The following is a 24,744-nucleotide window of genomic DNA, read 5'->3' as shown; positions in this document are numbered from 1 at the left end:
CTCAGCCCCTAGTAACCTCTATTCTACTTTCTTCCTCTATGAATTTTCCTATTCTAGGTACCTCATATCCTTTTGTGTCTGGCTTATTTCATTTAGCACAGTATCTTCAAGGATTCACCCATGTTTAGCATGTATCAGAATTTCACTCCTATTTAAGGCTGAATGATATTCCATTGTATGCATCTACCATATTTTGTTTGTTCATTCATCCGTCGATGGACGTTTGGATTGCTTCCACCTTCAGCTGTTTTCCCACCTGAATATATCCATCTGAATAATGCTGCAATGAATATGGGTATTCAAGTATTTGTTGGAGTTGTTATTTTCAATTATTTTGGATATATATCTAGAAGTAAAGTTTTGCAATCATAAAGCAATTCTATGTTTAATGTTTTGAGGAATCGCCAAACTTTTCCACAGTAGATACTGAAGGTATATTTTTAAAATGTGTGCTTCCAGATGAAGAGAAGGCCCAAAATTGACTAGTTACCCAGTAAATGTGGGTAGCTCTGACAGTCACTCTAGATGGTTCAGGCTAACATATGGATTTTAATTTTTCAGAGACTTCTTGCTTTCCAGGAACTTGATTATTGGTCAGTTGGGCCAACTCGCCCATAGGCTGACCTCAACCTGCCTTTGTCCAGTCCCAACATGATACTTTGGGTTCTCAGGTCCCCCATAATTCCCTGTCAAAATGGCGTTGAATCTATTTTGAGGGCTTCCCAGACATCTTTTCTCAGGTCTTTTCTCCTATGTCAATTCATGCTCTAGGCCTCAGGTGTAGCTTCAGCCTGCCTTTTAAAGCAGATGCACATATAGCTTGGGTGTGTGGACGGGACTATGCTCTCACAGTCTGGGAGGCCTTTGCACTGCAGAAAAAAGCTGGGCTTGGGAAGAGAGGTGGGTAGACTGAAAAATGAGGGCCAGTTCTCCCTGGGCCACCATATTCCTACACTAAGGAGCCTAAGAAGTCTAAATTTAAACCAGATATCGAGATTTTGAAGGTATTTTTGTCAAGGTAAGTTGATAGAACACAGCTCATTCAACAGCTTATTAGGGTGATTTATAATTTTGAAATATTTACATAGAATATGCAGGCCTCCTTTTGTACGCTTGCACTGAAACCCACAGAATGAGAGGTAGGCCTACTTATCCTCATAACAAAAATTTATAATATAGTTTTATCATCACTCCCATTTTATGTCTGAGTAAATTAAGGCAAAAAGAAGTTAAGTTTCTTTTCTACACAACTGAGAAGTGGCACCGCTATGAGTCATTCAAACAAAGTCATCTGACCCCAGATCCCACATTCTTATATTACCCCAGTGAATGGATCATGGTGGCTGCTTTTCAGAGCTAGGACAGAGCCCTAAGTCAAGAACACCAAAATCAAATCTGACAGGGATCAGGGTCTATAAAATGACAGAGCTAAAGCTATGGAAATTAAAAAGCAGTAGAAGTACAATGAGAAAAAGAGATGGACAGGCCTATAATTAAATGGAATAATAGGTGAAAATATTTCCTTTTCCTGTGAAACATTTTTTACCCCAATTAAAAATGTGAAAATGAAAAGAAAGATCTTTTTCTTCTGAATCTTTCTGGGCTCTCCCTACCCCGACCCCTACTGTCTGCATTTCTGAACCTGCCAAACAACATAAATCACTGTGCACACGAAATCATTAGGGTTGCCAGGTGTTCAATTTTGAACCAGACAGTCTGGTATTTGAGTTTTCTGCCAAGGAAACAAATAGAGAAAATACCAGTGATTTTTAATTAAGTTTTGCTATTATCATGTAAAGATGAGCTTGCAAGGGAACATTCTCACTAGCTCTCCAGACTGCACTTTACTCTGAGCCTGCTTTCCACTTAGATATCAGCCGATCTAGGCCAGGCTTATCTCCAAACTGCGTGCTGAAGTAAGCTGATGAGCTTGGCTCTGAACTCGTATTGGCACCTTCCACGCATTGGCTAGGCCCCATGCAACTGTGCTTGATCATTTTCTCCTATTGATACCTCTAGAGCTCCTGCAGCAATTGGCAGAGTTCCCTAGGTAGATTTAAAAAATAATAATAAAATAAATACATAAATAAATTGTCAGAAGTACATGCAAATAAAGGCAAATGAGCCATTGATTAATAGTCGTATGAGTTGAGTATATCTCTAAGTCTAATCATGGCCATTGAGTAGGTGAAGGCAGGAAAAATTATTTTATCATTTACAAATAATGATGTAGTTAAGTAAAATTCTACTTAGGTCCCAATTAAACATGGCTCCAGTAACATAATGCTAAGTTGGTGTGGGAATCTATGATAAGAAAATAGCTAGAAATCTTTCATTTTGAGGAAATGGTACATACATTATTCATGGACTCTCCAAACCTGTGAAAAGCAAGAGGATTTGAATGGTTATTATTAAGAAAATAATTTTGTTTAGCCTTAAACAATGGTAATTTTTTAAAGAATTTTATTTAACATTAAACAATTGTAACTTTTTTTTTTTAACACTGATGTGCAAAGACTTTTAATATCCTAATGTACATCCAGAAAACAAAGACCAAGGACACTTCTGTTTTCCAGAGTGTCAATTCAAGTACTCTGTAGAAAGATATTTTTGGGAAATACTAGTCTACCTCCATAAAACCTGGAGCTACAAATCTTTTGTCTGCTAGGTAATAGTATTTAAATTGTACGATTTTTAACCCCTACTTGGCTCTTGTGAGACAATTCACTACAATAGAGAAACATACAAACATGCAAAAATACCACAGTAGATAGTTATTCATCATCATGGTCCACGCTTTCTCTTTTCTGCTTCTCATCAATGCATTACTCTACAGGCTGTGCATCTCAGTGGGTTGGGGGAGAGGTGGATTTTGCCCTCCTTCTCAAGGGAGTCATTTGGAAATATCTGGGCACAGTTTTGGTTGAGAGGTGCTGTTGGTATAAAATGTGTAGAGGACAGGGAAGCTGCTAAATACCCTGCAATGCACAGGACAGACCCCAGACTGAAGAATTAATCAGCCTAAAATGTCCACATTGTGGAGGTTGAGAAACCTTGCTTTCCAGATCTTTGGAACAGAGAATTCAGCAATTTGGAGCTACTTGAAATAACAGAAATGAGGATATAGATCTAACGGCTACTATGTCAAGGGACGCTGAGAGCTGCTAAGGCAGTAGGTTACTAACTGTTTGTGCCCTTTTGGCCCATATCGTAGGGTGTGGCCAAGGACCCTGAGGAGGCCACCAGAGCTTCCTCTTCTAAAGCAAAGAGGTGGACACCATCCCAGGCTGACACTGATAATATTGTCACCCTGTACTCGTTCATTCAACACCAATGTTTATTAAGGGCCTACTATGTGCCAGTCCCTGTACGAGGCCCTGAGGATGGTGCGGGCAAGGACAGCCATGACTTCTGCCCTAATGATACTTACAGGCTGGCTAACCTCATGGGAGGAATGCATGCTTTTCATTTCAGGAAACAATTCATTTCTCATATGGGTTTTTTCATTCAAATAGTCAGAGATCGCAGATTGGCATCCAGGAGAAAAATTTGGTTTGAACGTGTTTTATTTGTCCAGCTACGTGCTTTTTAAAATCACCAATATTTAAAAATCAGATCACACAAAAGTTATGGGCTTATGGCTTATCTGGAAAACCCACAAATCTGGCAACACTGGGCATGTATGGCAGCTAGCTGCTAGCGCCTATTGACCACACTGGCTTAGCCTGCATAGAAGGTAGTGTCTAAGGAATGTCTACAGTCACCCATTTGGGAAGTAACAGGGGCAGGAGGGAAAGCCAATTCAAGGATGTGTCCTAGAGTTGGCCACTGCAAAGAGTGAATAGTGCTCAGTCTCTCAGGGCTTCTAAGGAGTCTTCTGAAATGTGCCTCAGAAATAAAAGGGGGAGCATTTATCCAGCAAGTCCTGACCCCACTGATCAGGGTTGCCCTGAAGGCATTAAGTTCTACCATTCTATAGGCCCAACATGCCTGGGTTATGCATGCATGAATGCTGAGTGATTTCTGGGTGTCCCAGTTATGGATTAGAGAAGCCCTTGGGGTATGAAGTGAGATGTGAGATCCAACCCCGTCAGTTTTCACCCGTGTGAAGCTGGTCAAAGCTCCTGCATCAGTGGCAGGAATAAGGGTTGAGCCAAGAAGATTTACAGAAGTGTGTAAGTAGTATTTCATCCAGCTACTCATCTATATTTACTGGCTGGACCTAATGAAAGCTGGGTGTAGAAGCTTTTGAAACACCCAACCAGTCATCCTCATACATACACACACACACACGCACAAACACACACACACACACACACACACACACACACACACACAGATGCATACACACACAGCTGGCACCTGTGAGTATCCATGTAAGTATGGGCACTGTAAATTGTGTGGCCTGGGGACAAAATAAAATTGCAAGCAGTCCACATTTTTCTTGCCAGACTGTGTGCGTGACTGTGTTCAGTACTCCACCACCACAGCCCAGCTCCAAGGACAGGACATCTTCTGTTACATTTTCAAATCTGCGCAGAGGTGATTTCTACTTGTCAAATCATGCTACCAGAATCATAGGGTATCTTTTGCTAATTTAACCAAGGTTCAATGTAGAAAAGCAGCCTTGTTAACATCTTGTTAATTTCCACTGACAAAAAGGCTTGTAAAAGTTATCTTCTTAATATAGCTCCAGAAACACAGGATATACACGTGTTTGATAAATACATATGACTATACCTCCTGATATATCAACCATCTAGAGATGACAAGTTTTAACATTATAATGTGAATATAATCAGTCCTTTTCTCAATGCAAATTATATACACATACATATATACAAACACACACATGCATTTATATTTATGTATCTGTACCCCTCCACACACACACATAAAAATCTCTCTGAGTCTCAATTTCCTCATCAGTTAAGTAAGGATAATAACAGCCACCTCACAGAGTTTACACACACACATACCACACGTCTCTCTCTACCTTAAACAAAAATGTTAAGCTGTTCTTCAATAAAAATTGTAAAATTTAATTTTCATATCTCCAAGAGGGAATGATATGGATGATTCTTTTCATTGTTAAAAAAATACTCCTATTGTGAAAAAATGCTTTTCACTCCATGTAGTCATATTTATCTTGAAAGCCCCAAATGTGTAATCATAAAAAGCCCAACATTAGGGAATTGACACTGTTGAAGATTCAGGGTATCATGTTATCTCTCCCTCATGAAGAATGTTTTTCATTTAGCTACTGGCAAGAAATCTTTTGATGAAGAACAGTAATTCAAACCCGGATTCTGTCCCCACAGAGAAAAAGAAGAACTTTCTAGAAATTCTGTTTACGAAGAGGTTGGTACCTTAGACAGTGGTTTGTTGCCCTGGAGGGAAAAATTATCTCTTGATTGGTGGATATAGTTTTTCAACAAAATACCTTTAGTGTTAAATCTGTTAAAACTGGTTTAATATTTTGTTCCCATTCTTATGTCAAATAGTGGAAAGAATTTTGGGTAGGTAACAGCTGTCATCTACGGAAACCACAGATTATATGTAGAATCAGGAAGTTAACTCTGTATCTTTCATTTGTTTAGAGAATAATCTTGAGTTTTTGAACATTAAAAATTTGTTTTACTGCCTGTCTGGCTGGGGTCCCGCAAGGAAGGCACTGGCTATGCACCACCTACCCCTTCCAGCTGCACCACTGGCTGGCAGGGAAAGGCAAAGGCAAACATGGGTCCAGAGATTCAGCCCTGAAGCTCATGGAGATAGATGGCTTGGTGGTATTAAAGATAATCAAACATTATCAAGAAGAAGGACCAGGAAGTGAGGTGGTTCAAGGAGTGCTTTTGGGCCTGCTTGTAGAAGATTGGCTTGAAATTACCACTTCTTTCCTTCCCCACCCACATAGAAGATGAAGCTGACATTGATAAAGTCCAGTATTAGATGGAAATCATGAGAAGACTTCACCATGTAAACATGGACCATCTGTATGTGGGCTGGTACAAGCTCATTCATCACCAAAGCACTTGTGGAGACAGATCCCCAGAGAGCAGGTTCCAGGCTCTCAGCTTCACGTGGAGGGGTGCTGGCTCGGGTAGTAGATGGCCGTCAGCTGTGGCTGGTGGGCCATCAGCTGTAACCAGTGAGCCATTGGCCACTAATATAACTGCCGCGGCTACAGAGGAGAGTGGAGGAAAGTCGAGGGGAGTCAAGGGGAGTTGAGGAGAGTCAGTCAGCTGGCAGCAAAGCGGACAGCAGGTTGCACGTCGTGTGAACCCAGCCTCCAGTGAGACCACAGTGGTATGACTCCCCTACCTATGGCTCCATGGGTGTTCCTTTTTGGCCTCACCACATCCTGTGTTCTTATGTGAGGAGCGGGAGCAGAGACCCCGCAGGCCGTCCCGCACGACACACTCCTGGATTCTCAGTTCAGTTACCAGCATGTCATTAAAGAATCTGTAGGGGCGGCCGGATGGCTCAGTTGGTTAGAGCGTGAGCTCTAAACAACAAGGTTGCCAGTTCGATTCTCACATGGGCCAGTGAACTGCGCCCTCCACAATTATATTGAAAACAACGATTTGACTTGGAGCTGAGCTACGCTCCCCATAACTAGATTGAAAAACAACAAGTTGACATCCTGGAGGGACACACTGTTCCCCAATATTCCCCAATTAAAAAAAGAAATCTGTCGTTCTCATTTACGATCCCATAAAAACTGCCCAAGGGTCTCTCTCACTGACAGCATACAGACTGACTCCTAAACTGATGGAAGTTTATAAAGAGAAAGATTTTTCTCCTGAAGAATTGAAAAAGGGAAATATCACCTTTGAACATAAGTTTGAAGAAGGGCTGATTGTCATTAAAAATTCACATGTGATCAGCGTCCAAATGCGGGCGCTGGAGAAGTCAGCTGTAGCAGATAAACGTGAATTGCTCAGTCTTGCTAGTAGCAATCATTTGGGAAAGAATCTACAGTTGCTGAAAGACAGAGTGGATGAAATGAGCCAAGATGTAGTTCAATATCACACATACAGGAGGAGCACGCGTCAACAGCAGCCGCAGAAACACCAGTAGCAACAGCATCGCACGCAGGAGAAGATACAGCTCCACAGATGAGAAGAACCTCCACTTCCTGAGGAGGATCTGTTTTCAGACCAGCCCAGCCCTCAGGATAGATTCTCTGCACGTTGCAGGACAAATTAATACTTACTGCCAGAATATCAAGGTATTCCATGCCCAAAACTTAGGCAAACTCTTTATGGCCCAGGCTCTTCAAGAATATAACAACTAAGAAAAGGAATTTTCCAGAAAAGTAATTAACGTGGACTCTTGAGATCACATTGGGGCAACTCTTGGAAGAAATACATTTGTGTATTGAAAAGTCTTTCTAGCCAATAATAAAATATAAATAAAAACAAAAAAAATGTTTTAAAGTCTAATACAAATATAAAATGCAATGCAGACTATCATAAAAAATGTTCCCTTACGTTTTTAACAAATGTTTTCAATTATGATGTTTACTATGTTTGTTAACACTGCTTGACAGCCCTACAAATCATTCATAAGTTAGGCATATACCCAAACTAATCAAAGTAACTTAGATTTACAGATGGCTCTAAGAATATATTATAATTTCCTTCTTCTACCCTTTTCACTTCTTACTGTTTTACTCCTCCTCCACTTCCACCTTTTCCTCCTCCTCCTTCATGTTAGGATTCATGGTTTTAAAACCTCTCAGTTTCTCATCTAAATGATGGGTTTAATATAGTAACCTCAAAGAGAAATTTTAAGGATTAAATAATTAATAATAATAATAATTTTTAAATGTCTAAAATATGGTGGACCTTCAATAAGTCTCTTTTGGTACTAAATGTAGTTCTTTGGACTGTACCAAAGTAGGATGGGAGAGATAAATTTAATCAAATTTTACCAGCAATAAAAATCCCTGCCATTGAGGAACTATGAGGTGCCAGGCACAGTGCAAGGCAGTTTACATGCTTCTTTAATCTTTATGACAATTCTAGGATGTGCCAATATTAATGGTTATACTTAATACTTGTGTGAGACATATACAGACATATGTGTGTGTGTGTGTGTGTATACACACACATATAAATATATAACACTCATAAATCAGTTCATCCTCACAGTAGCCCTCAAAGGTGGTGGTACAATTATCCCCACTTGACCAGTGAAAAAAACACATTCAGGGAGTTTAGCCTGGGTGCTTCAATGAAAATTGTGAGTCATGATCACTCAGGTGCTCCCTTCAGGGGATGAAAAATGGTACTGCACTGCTTTTATGTAATTAGGAAAGAATGCTCTCTCTGGGTAGACACATCCATGAGCTGGGGTATTGGTTGGATTACAGCCTCTCACCTTCCTTCAAGGGGAGCTCTGTAAAAGATAACCCTGAGTAAGCCTCCCCCAGTTTCCCAGAGACGTAAATGCACATTTAGGATTCAAAACTATTTGAATGAACATATATTCCCAATTAGTTTACATTAGGATATACACTTATAAATGTGTTCAATCTCAATTCTGTGCTGAGGCTCACTATAGAGACAGTAGAGGCTGGAAAAGTCCAGTGTACATGCCCATTTGCTTTGAGAGAGGAAGTAGTGATATAATAAAATAATAATATTTTATCCCTAGGTGTTGGCTAGACTACGATTCTAAACCTGACTTGCAGCTAGATGGGAACATGACTCAATTCTGGACAAAGAAATGTGGGTGAAAGGGTTGTGCACCTAGGCATGGACTGTAAAATCTTCCTCAAAAATCCTCTACTCAATCTCACTCTCTCTCCACATGATTTAAAGTAAAGAATTCCAAGATGGTGCAGATACATGGTGGAAGGAATCTAGATCCCTGAGTCACCACTGGGAGGAGGTCTACCCCATGAAAGTCTCCTAACCAGCACAGAGCTGTGAAGCTAGAAATAAACTTTTTACTATATGAAGCCACTGAGATTTTGGAACCATTTATAATAGCAGCTAAAAATGATTACCTTGACTAATACAGAGATCAAGCTGCATGGGAAATGAGGTTACGCCCTAACTGCCAGGCTTTCCAAGTAAGGTTACTCCCATAGAGGGACATATGATAAAAGTGGTGAATTTTCTTTAGACTATGGGTTTGCTTAAGATATGGAATGCAGGAAACAAATATGATCTAAATATGGAGAAATTTTCATTATTCACAATAAGTTTTTCAGATAGATCTTAAAGAATTTCACAGTTGTAGTCACTAGAATACAGCTTCCTAATTCTCCTTTCTCTTAGAGGCACAAACTATTTATCTATACCTCTTTGTCCTAACTGTATTCCAGATGAAAATTTTGATAAGTTGTCGCTTAAGATGACCTTAATGGTCAGGATTTGGGGAATTGAAAGAACACAGTAGTGAATCTCACCTAGATTCCATGAGATGTAAATATTCATATAAGATTCTAGAGCAGGAGTCAGCCTTCAGGTCAAATCCAGACTGCCAACTGTTTCTGTGTGGCCCATGAGACATTCTTAAATCTTTTTTATTGATTAATATTTGCAGTCAGTTTGATGATAAGTAACACTAACCTTGAACTACAATTAAGCAAAATGTTTCTGACCTCCAAATAATTCCATCCTTCTCATTAGAAAATGACTTTTCTAAGGAACACTCATACGCTGTTGGTGGGAATGCAGACTGATGCAGCCATTATGCAAGGCACTATGGAGGTTCCTCAAAAAATTAAGAATAGAATTACCATATGACCCAGCAATGCCTCTCCTGGGTATCTACCAAAAAAATCTGAAAACATTTATATATAGAGACACGTGTGCTTCAATGTTCATTGCAGCTTTGTTTACGGTGGCCAAGACATGGAAACAACCAAAATGTCCTTCGATAGATGAATGGATAAAGAAGTTGTGGTATATATACACAATGCAATACTATTCGGCGATAAGAAAAGATGATATAGGAACATTTGTGACAATGTGGATGGATCTTGAGAGTATAATGCTAAGCGAAATAAGTCAGACAGAAAAAGCAGAGAACCATATGATTTCACTGATATGTGGTATATAAACCAAAAAAAAAACACACAAAAGAACAAGACAAACAAATGAGAAACAAAAACTCATAGACTCAGACAATAGTTTAGTGGTTACCAGAGGGTAAGGGGGGTGGGGGGTGGGAGATGAGGGTAAGGGGGGATCAAATATATGGTGATGGAAGGAGAACTGATTCTGGGTGGTGAACACACAATGGGATTTATAGATGATGTATTACAGAATTGTACATCTGAAGTCTATGTAACTTTACTAACAATTGTCACCCCAATAACAGACTGATTACTACTAATAAAATGAAATGAGTAATCAACAATCTCCCAACAAATGAAAGTCCTGGACCACATGGCTTGACAGGTGAATTTTACCCAACATTCAAAAATGAATTAACACCCATTCTTCTCAAACTAGTCAAAAAAATTCAAGAGGAGGGAAGGCTCCCAGGATCATTTTATGAGGCCACCATTACCCTGATTCCAAAATCAGACAAAGACATTAAAACAAACAAACAAACAAAAACCTACTGGCTGGTATACCTTATGAACATAAATGTAAAAATCCTCAACAAAACATTAGCAAACCAAATTCATCATACATTAACAAGATCATACACCATGATTAAGTGGTATTCATTCCTAGTATGCAAGGCTGGTTCAATATCTGCAAATCAATTAACATGATATATCACATAAACAAAATGAAAAGTAAAGATCATACCATATCAATACATGAAAAAGCATTTGACTAAATCCAGCCTGCAGTTATGATAAAAACTCCCAGCAAACTGGGAAGAGAGGGAATATATCTCAACATAATAAAGGCCATATATGTATGACAAAACCACAGCTAATATCATGCTGAATGGGAAAAACCTAAAAATATTCCCCTTAAGATCAGGAACAAGACAAGGATGCCCACTTTCACCACTTTTATTCAATATAGTACTGGAAGTCCTAGCCACAACAAGCACATAAGAAAAAGAAATAAAAGGCATCCAAATGGGAAAGGAAGAAATAAAACTGGCATTATTTGCAGGTAACATGGTACTATGTAGAGAGAACCCCAAAGATTCCACTAAAAAAACTATTAGAACTGATAAATGAATTCAGTAAAGTAGCAGGATACAAAATTAATATTCAGACATTGGTTGAATTTTATGCACCAATGATGAATTATCAGAAAGAGAAATTAAGAAAAGAATCCTGTTTACAATTGCATCAAAAATAAAAAGAAACCTAGAAATAATTTAATCAAGAATGTAAAAGACCTCTATTTGAAAAATTATAAGACACTGAAGAAAGAAATTGAAGAAGATACAAAAACAAACAAACAAACAAAAAATGCAATCATATGCTATGCTCATGGATAGGAAGAAGTAATATTGTTAAAATGTTCACACTACCCAAAGCTATCTATAGATTCAATGCAATGCCTATCAATATACCAATGGCATTTTTCACAGAACTAGAATAAATAATCTTAAAATTTTTGTGGAACCACGAAAAACCTCAAATAGCCATAGGAATCTTGAGAAGAACAAACTTGGTGGTATCATGCTACCTGATATCAAATTCTACTACAAGGTAAAGTAATCAAAACAGCTTGGTACTGGCACAAAAACAGACACATAGATCAATGGAACAGAATAGACAGCCCAGAAATAAACACATACCTATATGGTTATTTAATCTATGACAAAAGAGGCAAGAATATACTGTGGGGTAAAGACAGTCTAAATGCTGTTGGGAAAACTGGACAGATACATGCAAAAAATGAAATTGGATCACCTTCTTAACGGTAAGAAGAAAGGACTCTGAAAAGCAATCTGAACTGAGAAGTGATACTCTCCACCATTTTTCCTCCCATCCATTCCCTAATGCTACAGGATTGAGTCACTAGCTAAATTTAAGTCTGTGAACTTCTTTAATCCCATGTACAATCACAACACTAAAACTAAGGCATGACAACTAGCTTGGGGAAAAAAGTCCTAACAGAACAGACCCTAGAAAATGAGTATTCCATGAACATTTATTTGTAAATGAATTACATTCTTATTCTGACAACAGTTAGTATGGTTCAAGTCAGCAACAGAAATCTAATTTTCAAGTCTTTTAATAACATGTGATTTTATTTTCATCATTTTTTCATGACTGATGTAGTACTTTATATATCCTCAGGAAGTATTCAATATAGAAAAATTTTTATTAAGATCTAGGAAGTGAACTGTCCCTGTTCTCCAGGAACAAGAGTCTGTGACCTTTAATTCTTGCAGACATAAAGAAAAGATCATTTCTGAGGTTTCTTCAGAAATGAACAAAGCAGAGAATTCAGTGTACTTAGACTAGGAAAATAAACATGTTGAGTCAGGATTTGGGTTCTGCCAAATAGAATATAGTTCTAAGGAGCTTCTATTTTCCAAATCTGGTACTTAGAGGTCTTTGTGCCTCGTTTATGACCTTGGCTCCTTCAACCCAATATCAGTCTATTCAAGGACACCCAAGAGGAGAGCTATATGGTCAAATAACCATTTTGCTGCTAATGCATATGTTCTATAAGCACTTTTATTTTAATTCCTGTGATGCTTCTAACAAAAAGTTTATTAATAGAACAGAACTGGTTCTAGGAAGGCTGACCTGTTTCATGAATGTCAGTTGAATGCAGTCATCCTGGATCTTTGTTTTTGTTTGTTTGTTTGTTTGTTTGTTTTCTTTTATTGGGAAAGGGGAACAGGACTTTTTGGGGAACAATATGTAATTCCAGGACTTTTTTTTTTTTTTTCCCAAGTCAAGTTGTTGTCCTTTCTATCTTAGTTGTGGAGGGTGCAGCTCAGCTCCAGGTCCAGTTGCCTTTGCTAGTTGCAGGGGGTGCAGCCCACCGTCCCTTGAGGGAGTCAAACTGGCAACCTTGTGGTTAAGAGGACATGTTCTGAATAACTTAGCCATCCAGGAACTCAGCGACAGCTCAGCTCAAGGTGCTGTGTTCAATCTTAGTTGCATGGGGTGCTGCCCACCATCCCTTGTGGGACTCGAGGAATCGAACTAGAAACCTTGTGGTTGAGAGCCCGCCCTCCAACCAACTGAGCCATCTGGGAGGCAGTTCAGCTCAAGGTGCCGTGTTCAATCTTAGTTGCAGGGGACGGAGCCCACCATGTCCCTTGCGGGACTCAAGGAGTTGAACCGGCAACCTTGTGTTTGAGAGCCCACTGGCCATGTGGGAGTCGAATCGGCAGCCTTCGGAGTTAGAAGCATGGAGCTCCAACCGCCTGAGCCACCGGGCTGGCCCTTGGATCTTTGTTTTAATTTTACTTTTTATTAGTTTCAGGTGTACAAAACAATGTAATAGTTAAGACATTTATCATTTATACCCCTCACAAAGTGATAATCCCTCTCCCCTAATCTACTACCCCTCTGACATCACATACAGCTGTTAAATGTCCACTGTCTCGATTCCTAATGCTGTACTCCACTTCTTGTGAATATATATATATATATATATATATATATATATATATATATATATATATATATTTTTTTTTTTTTTTTTTTTTAATTATATTTGACATTTGATATTATTCAGCTTCAGTTTCAGGTGCACAGTGCAGTGATCAGGCAATTATACCATCCCTCCTGAAGTCATCTCATGAGAGTCCAACAAAGGTCCATCGGATACCCTACAAAATCTTTACAACATTATTGATTATATTCCCCAAACTGACTTTTGTGTCCCCGTGGCAACCATGTGGTTACTGGTTGTGCTTTCTAATCCCCTCACCTTCTCCCTCATCCCACACACCCTCCCATCTAGCAACTCTCAGTTTTTCTTCTACATCTCTGAGACTGTTTCTGATTAGTTTGTTCATTTATTCTTTTCTTTAATTCCACATATAAGTGAGATCATATGGTATTTGTCTTTCTCTGTCTGACTTATTTCAGTTAGCATAATAGGTCCATCTATATCGTTGCAAATGGTAAGATTTCTTTCTTCTTTATGGCTGTGTGATACTCCATTGTATAAATGTACCACAGTTTCTTAATCCAGTCGTCTACCAATGGACATTTCAGTTGTTTCCATGTCTTGGCTATTGTGTATAGTGCTGCAATAAACTTAGGGGGTGCATAAATTTTTTGGAATTAAAGCTTTGGATTTCTCTGGATAGATATTTAGGAGTGGAATTGCTGGGTCATAAGGTACTTCCATTTTCAGTTTTTGGAGATACCTCCATACTGATTTCCATAGTGGCTGCACCAATCTGCAATCACACCAACAGTGCACAAGGGTTCCATTTTCTCCACATCCTCACCAGCACTTGTTGTTTGTTGATTTATTGATGATAGCCATTTTGACTGAGGGGAGGTGGTATCTCATTGTGGTTTTTATTTGTATTTCTCTAATGATTAGTGAGGTCGAGCATTTTTTCATACGTCTATCTGCCATCTGTATGTCCTCTTTAGAAAAATGTCTCTTCATGTCCTCTGCCCATTTTTTAATTGGGTTGTTTGTTTTTTGGGGAGTTGAGTGCGTTTTTTATAAATTTTGGATATTAACCCCTTATCGGATATATCATTCACAAATATCTTCTCCCAATCAGTAGGATTCCTTTTTGTTTTATTGATGGTTTCCTTTGCTGTGAAAAAAAATTTTTAGTTTGATGTAATCCCATATGCTTATTTTTTCTCTTATTTCCCTTGCCCAAGGAGATATATCAGTAAAAACCTTCTTCCAGGTAATGTCTGTAAACTTTCTTCCTATATTTTCTTCTAGGAGTTTTATGGTTCCAGATCTTACATTTAAATCTTTAATCCATTTTGAATTTATCTTGTATATGGTGTAAGGAGGTGGTCCACCTTCATTTTTTTACATGTGTCTGTCCAGGTTTCCCAGCACCATTTATTGAAAAGACTGTCTTTTCCCCACTGTAAATTCTTGCTTCCATTGTCATAGATTAAAAAAAACATATAAGCATGGATTTATTTCCGGGCTCTCTATTCTGTTCCACTGATCTATGTGTCTGTTTTTATGCCAGTACCATGCTGTTTTGATTACTATAGACTTGCAATATAATTTGATGTCAGGTATCGTGACACCTCCCACTTTGTTCTTATTTCTCAAGATTGCCGAGGCTATCCAGGGTCTTTTATGGTTCCATATAAATTTTAGGATTATATGTTCTATTTCTCTGAAAAAACGTTCTTGATAGTTTGAGAGGAATTGCGTTGAATCTGTATATTACCTTTGGCAATATGGACATTTTAACGATATTAATTCTTCCTATCCATGAGCATGGTATGTGTTTCCATCTGTTTGTATCTTCTTTAATTTCTCTCTTCAGTGTCTTATAATTTTCTGAGTACAGGTCCTTTACTTCTTTGGTTAAATTTAGTCTTAGGTATTTTATAGTCTTTGAAGCAATTGTAAATGGGACTGTTTTCTTAATTTCTCCGTCTGGTATTTTATTGTTAGTATACATAAATGCAACTGATTTCTAAATATTAATTTTGTATCCTACTACATTACTAAATTCATTTATCAGTTCTAATAGTTTTTTGGTGGAGTCTTTAGAGTTCTCTTTATATTGTATCATGTCATTTGCATTAAACGACAATTTTACTTCCTCCTTACCAATTTAGATGCCTTTTATTTATTTTTCTTGTGTGATTGCTGTGGCTAGAATTTCCAGAACTATGTGGACCAGAAGTGGAGAAAGTGGGCAAACTTGCGTTGTTCCTGATCTTAAGGGGAACGGTTTTAGCTTTTCCACATTGAGTATGATGTTAGCTGTGGGTTTATCATATATGGCCTTTATTATGTTGAGATATGTTCCCTCTATTCCCATTTTCTTAAGAGTTTTTATCATAAATGGCTGCTGGATTTTGTCAAATGCATTTTCTGCATCTATTGATATGATCACATGATTTTTATTTTTCATTTTGTTAATGTGGTGTATCATATTAGCTGATTTGTGGATGTTGAACCTAACTAACCTTGCATACTAGGAATGAATCCCAACTGATCACGGTGTATGATCTTTTTAATTTATTACTGAATTCTGTTCGTTAATATTTTGTTGAGGATTTTTGCATCTATGTTCATTAGGGATATTGGCCTGTAGTTTTCTTTTTTTGTAATGTCTTTGTCTGATTTTGGGATGAGGGTGACAGTGGCCTTCTAAAAAGTGTTTGGGGGCCTTCCCTCCTTCTGGATTTTTTGGAATAGTTTGAGGAGAATAGGTGATAATTCTTTTATGAATGTTTTGTAAAATTCACCTGTGAAGCCATCTGCTCCAGGGCTTTTGTTTGTTGGGAGCTTGTTGATTACTGATTCAATTTCCCTGATAGTAATCATTCGATTCAGGTTTTCTGTTTCTTCTTGAGTTAGCCTTGGAAGGTTGCATGCTTCTAGAAAATTGTCCATTTTGCTCATAGTAATTACTTATTTATTTTGTATTTCTGTCGTGTTGTCACTTCTTCTCTTTCATTTCTGATTTTATTAATTTGGGTAATCCCTCTCTCTCTTTTTTTTTTTTTTTTGATGAGTCTAGCTAAAGGTTTGTTGATTTTGTTTATCGTCTCAAAAAACCAGCTCTTGGATTCATTGATCTTTTGTATTATTTTTTTGGTCTCTATTTCATTTATTTGTGCTCTGATCTTTATTATCTCCTTCCTTGTACTCCCTTTGGGCTTATTTTGCTTATTTTTCTTCTAGATCCCTTAAGTGGAGGGATAAACTGTTGATTTGTGATTTTTCTTGTTTCTTTAGGTAGGCCTGCATTGCTATGAATTTCCTTATTAGGACTGCTTTCACTGCATCCCATAGATTGTGGGTCATCATGTTTTCATTTTTGTTTGTCTGGAGATATCTTTTGATTTCTTCCTTGATCACATTGTTGACCCATTCATTATTTAGTAACATGTTATTCAGCCTCCATGTATTTGTGTGTCTTCCAGTTTTTTTCCTTTAGTTGATTTCTAATTTCATAGCACTATGGTCAGAGAAGACAATTGGTAGGATTTCAATTTTCTTAAATTTATCGATACTTGTTTTGTGGCCTAACATGTGGTCTATCTTGGAAAATGTTCCATGTGCGCTTGAGAAGAATGTATATTCTGCAGCTTTGGGGTGAAATGCTCTGAAAATATCAATTAAATCCAAGTGGTTTAATGTGCCATTTAAGGCTGTTGTTTCCGTATTGATTTTCTGTCTGGAAGACCTGTCCCTTGTTGTCAGAGGTGTGTTGAAGTCCCCTACTATGATAGCGTTACTGTCTTTATGTCAGTCAATACCTGTTTTATATATTTAGGTGCTCCTATGTTGGGTGCATAGATGTTTACTAGGGTTATGTCCTCTTGTTGGATCAATCCCTTTATTATTATTTAGTGCCCATCCTTGTCTTTTAATATATTCATTTTAAAGTCTATTTTGTCAGCTATAAGTATTGCTACTTGAGCTTTTTTCACATTTCCATTTGCATGAAATATCTTACTCCAACCATTCACTTTCAGCCTGTGTATGTCTTTTGATCTGAGGTGAGTCTCCTGTATATATAATATGCAAGGGTCTCGTTTTTTTATCCACTAAGCCACCTTATGTCTTCTGATTGGAGCATTTATTCCATTTACATTTAAAGTGATTATTGATAGGTACCTAGTTATTGCCATTTTGTTATTTGTAGTTAGATTGTTTTCATCTTTCTTCTGCTTACAGACACCCTTTTAATATTCCCTGCAATGCTGGTTTGGTGGTAATGAATTCCTTTAGCTTATTCTTTTCTGGGAAGCTCTTTGTCTCTCCTTCAATTTTAAATGATAGCCTTGCTAGATAAAGCAATCTAGGTTGTAGGCCTTTGTTTTCCATCACTTTGAGTACCTCATGCCACTCCCTCCTGGCCTGCAAAGTTTCTGTAGAAAAGTCATTTGATAGTCTTATAGGAGTTCCTTTGTATGTAACCCGTTGTCTTTCTCTTGCTGCTTTCTCTCTCTTTGTCTTTAACCTTTGCCATTTTAACTATAATGTGTCTTGGTGTGGACCTGTTTTGGTTCATCCTGGTTGGAATTCTCTGTACTTCCTGGGCTTGCATGTTGGTTTCCTTCACCAGGTTAGGGAAGTTTTTGGTCATTATTACTTCAAATATGTTCTTGATCCCTTACTCCCTCTCTTAACCTTCTGGTATTCCTATGATATGCATGTTGTTGCACTTGATGTTGTCCCAGAGGTCTCTTAAACCATTTTTACTTTTTTCTATTCTTTTTTTCTTTTTGTTGTTCCACTTGGGTGATCTCTGCTCACTTGTCTTCTAAGTTGCTGATTCAATCATCTCCCTCATTTAATCTACTGGCAATTCCTTCAAGTGTGTTCTTTATTTCAGTTATTGTATTCTTTAATTCTAACTGGTTGTTCATTATGATTTCTACATCCTTCTTTATGTCGTCACTAAGCTCCTTAAACATTCTTATCATCAGTGTTCTGAACTCTGTCTCTGATAGGTTGGTTACCTTTATTTTATTTGGTTCCGATTCTGGAGGTTTCTTCTGTTCTTTTATTTGGGACATGTTTCTTTGTTTCCCCATTCTGGCTGACTCTCTGTGTTTACTTTGATGTATTAGGTAGATCCCCTAGGGTTCTTGGTCTTTGCTGGGTGATCTTATGTAGTATGTCTCCTTTATATTGTACTTGCACCACTTCCCTATTCTCCTGTGCATGTGCTCCAAAGGTGACCCTTGTGCTGTGTATATTGTCCTGTTAAAGTTGAGTTTTAATTGCTTTTGGCTTGTCAGTAGGTGGATTGACTCCTAGGCTGACTAGTTGTGAGACTTGGCTCCGCCCACAGTGAATGATCTGCTGTGTGAGGGTTAACTGCTCAAATGAGGCTTGGCCCCTATGGGCTCTTGTGCCTGTAAGGAATTCCCTCTGGGTGTGTCATTGGTAGTTCAAACCTGGTAATACTCTGGTTGGTCTGGAGTTGTCCTCTGGGTGTGTTGAATCTTGTGCCTCTTGGGCTGGGCCTTGATGTAGGGCAATTTCAGAACAAAGAAAATCACCAAGCACAACAACAACAAAGAAAAAACCAAATACACTCACATGTAAAAATAACCGATAACCCACATTCAACACAGGCAAAAATATCAAAGATACAAAAAACAAACAGATGGGGGAAAAAAAGAAGCACCAGTCTTGGCTTAAGCCCACCAAGCAATCTCCAGGTTGTCCTCTGCTATACAAAGAGTCCTCTGCATCTTTTGCATGCAGAGCCAGCCACCTTGCCCCCAGAATGACCCTGGGATTGCAGTTCTAGTAGTTTTTACAAAGTCAGTGCAGTTTCTGCTCTCTCCTGCATATACGCATGCTGAGAGTACCACAGCGAGCCCAGTGCTCAGGTCTCCTGAGTCTTAGGGTACTTCTTCCATGGGGCGGAGGAGGAAGGTCAGGTGTGGAGGGCGTGAGATTTCTGAGCTGCTGAAAGCCCAGAGCTGCCTCTGCCACCTGCTGATGACCTCTGCATGTGTCTCTATAGCTGTAATTGCCCTGCCCTAGGCAGGCCAGAAAAGGTGGAGGCTGGGGATGGAGGAGTCTTCTATCTCCCAGCCCAGAAGTGTCACACTCTTCCTAGCCTCTTCCCTAGATCACAGCTGCAAACCAGGTCTTCCCAGATCCTGAACACTACAGCTCCTCTGTAATCTGACACTACTCCTCAGTTCAGGTGCCAGCTTGAGTCTCTGGAAGGGTGGAAGTAGGATTGCTGTGGGAGAGTGGCGGGGAGGAGCCCAGGTATGGTGTTTACTTCCTTTGTCTGACCTAGGGCCCAGCTGGAGGTCTCAGCTGAGGTTACTCCCTCAAACATTGGATACCCTTCTCTCAGCAGGAGAGATCAGCTGTGGGATGCAGGGAAAGAGCCCACCTCCTGGCTCTTGTGATCTCTGCTCTGTCCTGGGGCCCCCTGCATCTCCGCAGCCCCGGATGTGGGCAATGTCTCCACACCGCTCCCTTCCCGCTTCCCCTGCTCACCCAGTTTGCCCACCTTCAAGTAATCCATGTGCGAGTCTCCTGGCTGTTCTGTTTGATGAGCACAGAGTCCTTTGATGGGTTATACATGCTCGATTTGTGGTAAGTTCTGGAGGAGAACTCAAAAAGCCCACCTCACTGCGCCATTCCTATGACGTCCTCTCTGTTTTAAAATTTTGAGTACACCTAGAACTCAACAATTTTGTCACATCCCCTTTCACAATCTCAACTCACTAACTTTCTATCAAGTATTGAGGATTAAATTTGTTATTAAATACATTGACTTTCACAAGTGAAGTATATGGAACGTAAACAGGCAAGGAAATCATATTTTACATGCTTTTAGTTATTGCAAAAATTGTCTAATAACTGCTGCACCAAAAAGAGTATGAAAATGAAAAATTAAGGAAAGACAATTAACAAACTAGATTTTGGGACACCAACATGTCTTAGTGTAGTTTCAAGCATTAATATCTTCAGACGAATAAGGTACAAACTTATAAAAATATGATTTTAAAATTCAATTAGATGGGCCAGCCTGGTGGCTCAGGTGGTTGGAGCACTGTGCTCCTAACACTGCCAAGGTTGCCAGTTTGATTCCCACACGGGCCAGTGAGCTGTGTCCTCTACAGCTAAGATTGTGAACAATGGCTTTCCCTGGGGCTGGGCTGCCGTCAGCAGCCAGAAGACTGTGTGAGCTGCTGTGAGCTGCCGTGTGTGCTGTCACTGGCTGCTGTGCCTCCAGGAGCGGCTGGTGGCCAGCGTGAGTGGCCGGCAGCCATCATGAGTGGTCGGCAGCCATCGTGAGTGGCCGGAAGCGGGGAGAGCTGCCAAGAGCTGCTGTGAGCAGCCCCCCGGCGACCGACTGCCTCAGCCAGGGGTAGCACAAGGCTCGTAACACCAGCATGGGCCAGGGAGCTGTGTCCTACACAACTAGACTGAGAAACAATGGCTTGAACTGGAGTTGGTGGGGAGGCAGAAGAAGGGGGAAAAGAATTCAGTTAGATAAATTTATTTGGATTTTATATAGCTTTATAAATCATAATTCAAATTTTTGGTTTCAGTACCTTTAAAGGAGCCAAATGTTGAGTGAAACAAACAAAAGTAATAAAATGAAAAAAAAACTGATTCTAAATATTCAAAATTAATATAAAACAGAAACAAATTAATGTAAAAGAAGCTTGCATAATTATACATTCATATTATACACACACACACAGAATGCCAGTAAAATGTATACACATTTTAAGAAAGAAAAAAGCTATTAAATTATAATAATATATACTGATAACAAAAGATGAATATATGTCATGTTTGACTTCTGCAATTACAAGAGGTGCTCAAAGTGGTTACCATCAACGTCAAGACAGTTTTGATTATGGCAAACTACTGCTTGAGCAACATTGACCAAAGTGTCCACTTGTATACATTTTTTGGCACTATATATATATATATATATATATATATATATATATATATATATAATATATTTCTGATATTTTTAAAGATTAAAACTACACAAATATTTTTGGAACATCCCTATTTATTCTTAAAAGATTCAAGGACCTCCTCAACACACCATATGGTACTATATACTGGAACTTAAAAATAAATTGGAATTGTTCTTTCTCTGAAAGTAACAAAAACTTATACAAAATTATTACAATAGAGCACATAAATTTTCATTAAAGACATTTCTGCACAACATAAACTTCATGTTTTGTCAAATATATGAAGTCATATCTTAGAATTAGACTGTTAAATTGATAAATCTGTAATGGATTATATAACAGGAACAGAGATAATTTGGATTTACATAAAATGATCCTTCAGGAGCAATATGGATATACGCATAATTGTTGCACACATACTTACACTCACACACAATTGTTTAATTGGTGGATTGCCTATTTAGATTTTAATTATTAATTTAGTAAGGCGGTAAGAAAGAAGCATGCAAACCACAGGTTTAATCTAAGGCCACTGCCATTTTAAAAAGGGCATCCTTTCAGCCCGTTATTAACTTTGAGCTCTGGTGACCATTTATTCTGGCTTCAAGTTATTAAAAGCATCTCCAACATATAGTGCACGTGATGTTTGTTTTTAACACTGTGTATAACAGATTTCACATGGGGGAGATGTTAGCAAATATTTCATAGGCTATAAAAAAATCTTGATAGTAGGATAAGTGTTAGTGTGCTGCAATTTCTTTCTCATCCTTATAAAAGCAGGGCTTTAAAGGCAGTATTTTACTTTCCTGAGAATTCTTGCAATGCTCTGCATTGGAAATGGAATAGGAAATGCCACTTATGATAGGTAATACTTTAATTTTCAACGTGCTAAGGATTATGCCATTATAAATGTACCTACTATTAACTATCTTTAAAAGATGCCTCCCATGAGACAACCAGGGGGAAAGCAAAGACTGAATGATAGTTATAATGTTAAGCACCATTAAAAAGCATTTGATGTTCACAAGAAAATGATGACATTCAAAAAACTGGTCAATGTGTTGAATAGTCAAATTGCACACTGTGTGGCCTAAAAGGAGAGGGGTGTGGCCAAGGTTTTCATTTGTGCTTGAATTCTGAGCTAGAGTCAGGAGAAATGTAGGATTCTCATCATCTTTTTAAGTCATGCTGCAGATTGTTATCATTCCTCAGAGTGATGATTCTTCACTTCAATCACTCAATTACCTCTAGGAAAAAAATACAAACTATGGGGGTTGGTGTTGTAAATTGGGCCCACCTGGAAGCAGATTAGCATGCAGGAGCTTTATTAGGGAGGGCTCTTGGGCACCCACATCTACAGAAGCTCTAAAGATGGGTTGGCCTTTCAGACCTGCCCTAAGTTGAGGTGAAAAAAAACTCAAGCCCACATCAGTTATTTGATCTGGGCTACCCTAGAAAGGTAGCATGGTGTGGGGACAGAGCCCCAAAGAGCAGTTTCCAGGCTCTCGGCCTCACATAGAAAGGTGCTGGCTCAGGTAGTACATGGCCATCAACTGTGATTGGATGGCCATCAGCTGTGGCTAGTTGGCCGTCAGCTGTAACCAATGAGCCATTGGCCACTAATATAACTGCTGTGGCTACGCTAGCAGAAAATGGAGGCTAGCAAGAAGATGGTGGCTGAGCTAGCAAGCGGCGGAGTGTGGATTGCAGATTGCAGAGAAGCGGATTGCTAGCAAGTGAGATTGTTTGGCAGAGACAAGTGGATGGCGGGTTGTGGATAGTGTGGCTCCTGCTTCCTGTGTCTCCAACCCAGCCGCCAGTGAGACTATAGTGGTATGATTCCCCTACCTGTGGCTCCGTGGGTGTTTCTTTTTGGCCTCACCATATCCTGCGTTCTTATATGGGGAGCGGGAGCTGAGACACATGACTTTGAGCAAGACAGCTCTCTTTACTGAGGCAGTACCAAAAGGGAGCTGATGGCTGCAGACTGACAGCCTCACTCCCAGCAGCTGGGGGAATAATTCCTTTATTCCTGAAGGGGGATCTGAGCTGTTCACCATGGGATCCACTACACCCAAAAAGCAAGGAGATATTGACCCCAAGCTGTTCTTTTTGTCTTCAATTATTCATCTGCATAATTTTTTGTGACAGAGAACCAATACAAATTGGCTTAAACCAAAATGAATCACATGACTAAATCACATGTCTAGGAGTAAAGCCTAATCAGATACAGCTGGATCCAGAGCTCAAACCCTGTCACTAGGCCTCCATTTCTCTCCATCCCTCCGCTCTTGCTTCCCACTGAACATGACTTTTGTCATGTTCCACATGCTGGTAAGATAGTCTGGTAGACTGGATAACCACTCTCATTTTTTTCACTCCTTCTTCTAATAGAATGACATAGCTGTGCCCTTGCCATGGTTTTGTGGTGTTTGGAGTGGACTTTCTCTCCCTTGACTGTGGGCTTAGCTATGAGACTTCTCTGGCTAATGACGTGTTACTGAACATGACACTAGCAGAAGCTTAAAAAGTGCCTGCATTGCTAGGTGTGCCTCGTGAGCATCTATCATTCACCATACTGTCATTCAGTAGCTGCTAGTCCTAGGAGGCTGAAATACACAGTGAGCAAATTTGAACGTAACCTGCAGTCCAGAGTCTGAATCCCAGTCCAACCTCGCCCAGCCAACTCATAGCCAATCCACCAGCTCATGATTGAGAAATAAACGTCTATCATTTTGACCAGTGGGTTTAGGGATAATTGGTTAGGCAGTATTATTGCAGCCATGCTATGACAGAGATACCAACAGTATAAAGCCTCCATATATTCTAGGTTTGAATTCTTAAAAAAGAGAACACCGGTTCCCCCACTGGTCTGTGGAATGAATTTCAGGGGCTTTAGGTGACCTGAGTTAAGTCATGTGCCTATTTTTGACCCAATCACAGTTGTCAGGAGGGAATGCAATGCTCTCATTGGTAAGGCCTGAGTGACATATTCCTAGTAGAAAATGGGGCTCTACCATGAGAGAAAGGTAAATGGACACTGGAAAGCCAAAAATGAAATTCATGCCCCTCAAATATTATTATAAATACTTTTCTCCTCTTTTGTCTTCGCTAAAACCCTCTTCCCTCTCTGGGGTGCTGTGTAAGCCCAAGCACATGGCAGGCATGTAAGCTATGCCTGCTGGGATTTGCAGGCAACAGCCTTACAAGAGGTCATGGCTAAGGTGCAGAGG

The 24,744-nt window shown here is 39.2% G+C and overlaps 1 protein-coding gene and 1 pseudogene across 6 annotated transcripts in view; one reads left to right on the top strand and one right to left on the bottom strand.

Moving 5' to 3' along the window:
- The window catches only part of MACROD2 (mono-ADP ribosylhydrolase 2), a 2,124,656-nt gene that overhangs the window by 1,081,457 nt on the left and 1,018,455 nt on the right, over positions 1-24,744 (bottom strand). The window lies entirely within an intron of this gene.
- LOC141568285 (eukaryotic translation initiation factor 3 subunit H pseudogene) lies at positions 5,656-7,516 on the top strand (annotated as a pseudogene).

Source organism: Rhinolophus sinicus, chromosome 13 (assembly GCF_057876585.1).
Source record: "Rhinolophus sinicus isolate RSI-liver-muscle chromosome 13, RSI-T2T, whole genome shotgun sequence".
Lineage (NCBI taxonomy): Eukaryota > Metazoa > Chordata > Mammalia > Chiroptera > Rhinolophidae > Rhinolophus > Rhinolophus sinicus.
This window is presented reverse-complemented; position numbering and strand designations above follow the sequence as displayed.